At 31.2% G+C, this 8,207-nt stretch overlaps 1 non-coding gene across 1 annotated transcript; it reads right to left on the bottom strand.

The window, feature by feature from the left end:
• Positions 1–2,867: 2,867 nt before the first annotated feature.
• On the bottom strand, positions 2,868–3,031 carry LOC126029666 (U1 spliceosomal RNA). The gene has a single exon (XR_007503032.1). It is a non-coding gene; the product is annotated as a U1 spliceosomal RNA (small nuclear RNA).
• Positions 3,032–8,207: the final 5,176 nt, after the last annotated feature.

Raw genomic sequence — 8,207 nt, 5'->3', positions numbered from 1 at the left:
AACATGATTATTTCTGACTCGTATTAAGCTAATCTTTGTACCTATTCTGTCTTGATGACCTGATTGTTTAAATTATAAAATAGTTTTGGTCATATTAACTTTATATGACTTTGTCATTTGTGTTTTTTTGGTCTACAATTTGGTCTACAAAAAAATTTTTATTGTAACTTTCTGTAACATTCTTTGTTCTTGCCATTTTCAAGCAGATATGAGCCATAGTCTCTAGATTAAGTAAAAATTATTAGATTAAAACTATACTCACACTTTACAATTCATACTTCTTTCTGAATACCATTCAGAGTATGTATTCCACTTGAACTTTTAATATGAATTTCACACACACTTCAACAGTAAACCCTAATTGTGTATTTTGGAAGACATGCTAATCTAAGGACTATATTAAAAAAAAAAGCAACATCAATTAAACAGGATGCTAATCTTCTTGTTTTGGAATTTGCACACATGCCAGTGCTCAGGGGTTATTTCTCAGAAATCATTGCTGGAACATACTGAGGACCATATGAGATGCCAGAGATTGAACCGAGATTGGCTGCATGTAGGTAAGTTCTCTACTCACTGTACATTGTTCCAGCTTCCAAGGTATTTTTAAATTTTCCAAAATTTAGTTTAGTTCTACTTAATTTAAATGATTTATATTTATGTATATTTATATTATATATTTTACATATTATACATATTTTAAAATATATTTAAATGATTAAATTTTATATTACTGCTTAAAATACCCAACACAGAATTTTTTAATAAAAATGTGTTTCAAAGTGATTTTACTCATTATTATTTAGTAATATATTCCAATATTGAATTACGTGGTTTTACTAAATTTAGTTTTATTATTCTTTATTCAAAGAAATAAAATATACCTATATCATTTAGCAAATATTAATTAGTTGTTTGATAAACATGGACCAATTATATTTGAGGTATATGAGAAATTTAAAACAATCTCCTTTTTCAGATTCCCAAATGAAATTTTTCATATTTTTTTTTTTTTTTTTGGTTTTTGGGCCACACCCGGTGACGCTCAGGGGTTACTCCTGGCTATGCGCTCAGAAGTCGCTCCTGGCTTGGGGGACCATATGGGACGCCGGGGGATCGAACCGCGGTCCGTCCTAGGCTAGCGCAGGTAAGGCAGGCACCTTACCTTTAGCGCCACCGCCCGGCCCCAATTTTTCATATTTTAACAAAAGCCATTTTCTCATCCACCAAGGAGGTAATATATCTGTTTCTGAGATAAGTAGTTTGACAAGGACAAAATTTAGAGAAACAAAAGCAAAAGAATGTAGGTATTTGTAATGCATGTGTTTTCTTACTGTTAGTATGAATGAATAACAATATTTTCTCTTTCACAAAAATAAAACCAGGGAGCTTTGATTTTATAGATAGTAAATGATTATATATATATATATATATATATATATATATATATATATATATATGAACTAACATATAACAATGACTCTTATTTTGTTGAGAGGAATTTTTGTCTTTGTAGTCTTTGTACTTCCTTATGCTTGAAGTACCACTGACTTTCATCTATCAAAGCAGGAAGATTACATTTAGGAAAAGGCAGTATTACTGCTTTAAAATTGTGTATACTCTGTATAGTATTGTTGAGGATATATATTTTCCACAAAAAAAGGAAATAGCACCAGTTAGTATATTTTTAAATATTATATAAGTTTTATAAGTTATATTTAGGTAGACTGTACTTGTATGAGATATTAAATTAGAACTTATGAATAATGTCTGTGGAATAAAATTTCAGTTATAGTGAATAGGATAATTCATTTGATATTCTTTAATTTTTGTCCTAGGATTTCACAGATTCTAATCACATATGTTAGTTAATCACATATGTTAGTTAAAAACAATGTTTGAGAAAAGCACTGCCTTTGTTAATGACTTGATTACATTGGAAAAGCATGTCTAAATTTTTCCAGGATTCTAATTCAATAGAATTACTATCCCAACAGCAATTCATTAATTTTGCTAAAATATGATATAATCATAATAAAGAAGTGTTCATAAAAATTAAGAAAGCAAGATTAAATAAATTTACATTATATTTAACTTATTTTATGAAACCTCAATCTAATGATAATTTATCATAAACTTATTTAAAATTATGTGAGTTTAACTAAGATGTAAAAATATCTACAAACATCTCATTTTCTACTATCTCCTTTATTTATAATATTCCTATACTAGGTTTTAGAATAGAGCATATTTTGTTTCTCTATTTATAGAAACATTTATTATTTAAGGTTCTAAAATAACTAAATTATACTCAAGTAAAATACAAATTGGTTTTTATTTACAAACCACATTTGCAAGTGCATTCCATCTAAAAGCTTACAATAAAAGAATCTCTTTAAGGTCCCGGATTCTGAAAATAAAAGGTTAGGATAATAGTTACTTGTCAATTTAAGCAAAGTATTATGTCATAAAGACAAAAATAACTGCAAAAATAAATCATCTGGAAAGAATTAAAATCTCTCCTTAAGGGGCTGGAGCAATAGCACAGTGATAGGGCATTTTCCTTGCATGCAGCTGACCCAGGAAGGACCTTGTTTCGATATCATGTGTTCCATAGTTTTTCAAGCCTGTAGCAATTTCTGAGCACATACTCAAAAGTAACCCCTGAGCATCACCAGGTGTGGCCCAAAAATCAAATAAATAAATAAATAAATAAATAAATAATAAATACAGTAAAAATAAAATATCTCCTTAAGAGCAATGCTGATAGTCCACAGTAGCCCTATAGAAACAGAAACTGGAATTCAGGCTTACAATTCATTCTCCAGTCTCTCTATTATCTTCTGTCAGGACTGCACATTTTTTTGGGGGGGAGAGCGCGAATGCAGTCCCCCACTACCACAAATTATGCAGTCGATTTTCCCACATTTGGAGAAATTGCAGGAGTCAGCACATCTGGAGTGCAATGGGTGAGCCTCGCCCTGGGGAAATAACCTTCTTGATCATGGTATCTCCCCTGCCAGGTAAGTATGCACATTTTTAAAAGTATTATGAAACCTAGAATTTAGAAATTTGATGACAGATATATATATATATATATATATATATATATATATATATATATATATATATGTCATATATATTTGGCCTCTTGAAGTCATAGAGCAGAAAGAAAAACTGATCATTGAATCATTAAGAAACAGAATGTTATGAGATAAATATATGTATATAATATCATTTGGAAAATTTCTATCTGGATTATTCCAGAATTTTTTTCTTGTTTGTTTTTGTTTGGAGGCCACATCCAATGGTGCTCAGGGCTTACTCCTGGTCCTGAACATGGAGATCACACCTGGAGTGTTCAGGAATTGTATAGATTGCTGGAGATCCAACCTATGTTGTTCACTTGCAAGGCAAATGCCCAACTCACTATGCTATTACTCTGGCATTCTCTCAGCTCTTTATTCAGAGCAAATATCCTAGAGCTGTATAAAAGAAGATGAAAAGATTCTAGTTTAGTCAATATCAAAAATTGAGCTAGAGATATATACAATGAATAGACATTGATCCAAGTGTGATCCCTGGCACACTACAATATTGCCTAACCTCTACTAGGATGATCCCTGAATACAGAGCAAGAAATAAATATTGAGCACCACTGGATATAATTCCAAAACAACAATATATTATTAAGAATTTTGTTCACTTGGCTAAGTGCCATGCAAAATTACACTACAAAATTAATATTATTCATATATCTTTTAAAGAAATATAAAAAATTAGGTGACTTGCTTAGGATTATAAGATTTAATTTCAGTTTATATATATTCTAAAAAAGTTGGCATTAATTCCCCTATTAGAAAGTGTTGTTTGCATATCTATTTCCTCCTTTAGTCCATGAGAAATAAATCTATTTCAGTCAATCATAAATAAGTAATGTCCTAATTATCTTGATTCTCAGATGACTGAGTGTATTGAGACATACATTTTTTAAGGGGTGGTAATTGGGTCACATATGTTTGCAGTCTGGCCTTATGTCTAGCCTTGCACTCAGAGATAATTCCTGACCATTTTGCCAGAGAGGTGTAAGCTGTTTGAGAGAGAGGAGCGAGAGAGAGAGACAGAGAGAGAGAGAGAGAGAGAGAGAGAGAGAAGAGAAGAGAAGAGAGAAGAGAAGAGAGAAGAGAAGAGAAGAGAAGAGAAGAGAAGAGAAGAGAAGAGAAGAGAAGACAAGAGAAGAGAAGAGAAGAGAAGAGAAGAGAAGAGAAGAGAAGAGAAGAGAAGAGAAGAGAAGAGAAGAGAAGAGAAGAGAAGAGAAGAGAGAAAAGCGAGAGGAGAAGAGAGAGGGGAGAAGAGAGAGAGGAGAAGAGAGAGAGAAGAGAGAGGAGAAGAGAGAGAGGAGAAGAGAGAGGAGAAGAGAGAGAAGAGAGAGAAGGGAGAGAGGAGAAGAGAGAGAGAAGAGAGAGGAGAAGAAAGAGGAGAAGAGAGAGAAGAGAAGAGAAGAGAGAGAGGAGAAGAGAAGAGAGAGAGACGAGAAGAGAGAGAGAGAGAGAGAGAGAGAGAGAGAGAGAGATTTTCTCCGATGAATCCCTTTTCTAATAGGCTTGGTATTATTTCTCTGCCACCACCCTGCTTCATCGGACCCATCTGCCTAAGGAGTTAGAAACATGGTGTCTTGCCAAGATTGGTAGTAGTTCAAGAAAAGAGAATTAATGATAAAAATACACCAAAAGCATTATTTCATGTTTGTCAAAATAACAGAGAGGAGAGGGTAGAATCATACCAGTTATTCAATCCTGGCAGTGAATTTGGTAATCCAATCCAAACATATTTTAAAATTACAAGGTCTGGGTCTTACCCAGAAATAATAAATACAATTTCTGGAAAAATAAAAAAAAGAGAAACATGGTGTATGTGGCAGTCTTACCACTTGTGAATTTTTATTTTTCATTTGGGGCCATACTCTCTAGATTTTAATAAGAGGTCAAGATATTAGCATGGTTTCAGTTCTGTTGAGATCAGGTTCTTGGTTTAGGACTGCTGTCTTCTCTTTGTTTTCACATGATTAAAATAACAAAAGAGCACTGTGCTCTCTTCCTGTTTGGTAGCCTTCATGTAAGGGGATCTTCAAATGTAAGGGAAACTTCAAATGTACAACACTTCTGTGATCTAATTTTCTCCCAAAGACTTTGCTTCCAAATATCATTAAAAATGACATTATAGTGCATACATTTTGTGGTTCTTTCCATATTGCAAGGTTAGTAGCTTTTCTGCTTTCTTAGTTTCTAGAATTTTATTTTAAATATCACTGACAATGATTTCAGTATGCCTACCCTCATTTTAATTTGTATATTTCAATCAGTCATGTTGTGAATATTTGTTCAGCTATTAACTTCTTCATGTTTCAGTTCAATAATGGAGCCTTCTAGAATGCTTGGATAAAATAAAATAATGTATGCTAAGATCTTTGCCAACTGTAATGCCACGTAAGTAATTAATTAATAGTTGATAGTATAATTTTGGAATATGAGGTGGAAACATATAACGAGTATTTGAAAATAAAAAACAGCTAAAATGTTCGTACCAATTACACATGTAATTTTAAGCACTTTATGTAAATCTACTTAATCCTTATAGCATCCATTGACACTATAGAGACCTATAATGATAATATAACATAACTGATGTTTAGTTTGTTAATGATGAAACAAATATTGGAATTATTCTATTCATAAACCAGTTTATTAACAAATGCCTTACTTTTACACTTCCTAATGAAATATAGAACAATAAAAAAATAAAAAATGTTGATATAAGTCATGCACTAATAAGTCAATAATTAGCCCATTTTTCTCAATGAAGCATTCTTTTTATCTTCTATTGAGCTCTTTGCCTAGAGCAGGGTATGCTTAATGAACTATTGAATGAGTGAGTACCTGTTTATGAATCATACATATACTTAATTCTGTTTTAATTGTTTTGAATGATGATTATCAAAAACAATATCAGGAACAAACCATCTGTCAAAGGATATGATTAAGTGTCATGAATGGAAGCTAACATGACGTTAACAGCAGAAAGATCACAGCAAATATATCTATTTTACCAGTGATTTCTCTTGTTATATAGAGGAACATACATTAATACAGTGTATGAATTCCTAATTATTATGCTCATTGCCCTCTTTCTAATAATAAATGCTGAACTATTTGTCCAAATTTCTAGACAATTGCTAAATAGTAACAGTCAGCCAATTATTTATGATTAACACAAAAATCTCAATTTTCTTCAAATAAATTCAAGATTTCAGAACTACTTAATTTATAATTTATTGGGTATTTTTGAGACCATAAAATAAAATAATTTTACCTATTATCTTATTTTAATAAGGTAATATCATTAAAATATTTTTTTGTCTGAAACACATCAGATAATGCAAGCTTAAACTTTGACAGATCCCAGATTTCCAACTTGTTAACAAAAATCAGTATTCAGGGCAGGCATATTTTAAGCCTCTATGAGAAAGACAAACAAAATAATATTTCATTTATGCTAGTTAGACATAAAATAGATGAGCTCATGCAATGATTGCATTATTCTGTTTTTAAAAATCCAGATACTTATTAGTATGCAAGTATTTTTATTCATAAAAGTTAAAACAATATTAATAGTTTTAATTTGAATTCCATATAACATTTATCTTGATTCTTGGCAAGCTACTCAATCTCTACTGTCAATAAATATTCATGTTTTAATTTCCTCAAACTAAAATTTAAGACAACAGATTTATTTCAAAGTATGTATCGACAGTTTCCTTCTTTTATAAACACAGAGAAAAAAATGTTTTCACTCGCCCTTTGCTCTAAACCATTTGCAACATTAAACATAAAAATGTGAATTTCAATTCTTAACCAATATAACCTAAAGAGATATTTAGTCTAATTAATGGTCTGCAGGCAGTATGGCAAATATTAGTGCCTTTTGGCTTGAATAAAAATGGACTTAGAAAAGTCAAGTGATGAAGCAGTTTTTAAAAAAATGGCAAAAACATTTTAAAGCAGCTTTAATTTTGGCTTAATACTAGGTGAACAAACAAGTGGTGTCAAAGATACATACAAAATATGCTTATGAAAAAGTGAGAGTAACTACATATCTCTCCAAATCCTTTTGATTCAAGCCATTCATTTGTGGGTTACTGAATCTCTGGCAATATTGGCAACTTTACAAGCCAAAAATGTGTAGAGATTGTGGTGTTATTACCTTTTATTACAAACCATGAAATATGCTATAACAGCCCTCACTTCTAAATAAGTCAATTGCTTGCAGTATCAGATATATATTTCTGTATTCTTTGTAATCCTATACAAAGGGACCTAGAGCAAAACCTAGGTACCTTATGACCTGTATTTGTCCATTATATTTAATGACAGGTGATCTTCATCAAATATATGAGAAGAGATACTGTAATCAGCATTGTCCTTTATAAAATTTAACTTTGTCATAATGTATTAGGAATGTATTTGAGATATATATTAGTAGATAGCCATCTTTCTTATTAACCATTTTGAACAAACTACTTAGCTTGTAGAACATTGGATTTTTCCAAAGGATAGCCATAAAAGCTATGGGTTACTTCTCAGTTTTTTTGGAGAGGGAAATTGTTTTCACTTAATTATGTGAAGCTCTGTACAAGTGAAACATTGTCTTATTTATACCATTTGTTAATATTATTTCTACAAATGTACCTTGGTTCTAGAAATATGTAACATTTATTATTCTATAAAATTAAAGAAACTTTAATATTTCCAAACTCAGCAAACATTGCCAGTCAACATCATAGTATCTATCTTAATCTAATTCCCACATTTATAAAATTAATAAACTATTATCCTTCAAAATCTTTCTGCATAAAGGTAAAGAAATTTAAATCCATATGCCAATTCCATGTTGAGCCACCTTACTTTACTATCTTACATTATAACTACTCTTGCTTTTCTTTCTTTTTGGTTTTAGATCACATCCAGCATTGCTCAGACCCAGCTATGCTTAGGGTCTACTCCTAGTTTTATACTTGGCACCACTCTTTGTAATGCTAAGGGGATTATATACCATGCTGGAGATCAAACCAGAGTTGTCAAGAAAAGTGACTTACCTTCTATATAGTTTCTCTGTCTGTCTACATTTGTATTTTAACCTGAGTTTCTCAA

Source organism: Suncus etruscus, chromosome 1, assembly GCF_024139225.1.
Source record: "Suncus etruscus isolate mSunEtr1 chromosome 1, mSunEtr1.pri.cur, whole genome shotgun sequence".
NCBI lineage: Eukaryota > Metazoa > Chordata > Mammalia > Eulipotyphla > Soricidae > Suncus > Suncus etruscus.
The sequence above is the reverse complement of the archived record's forward strand: the minus strand, read 5'-3'. Positions and strand labels throughout refer to the sequence as shown.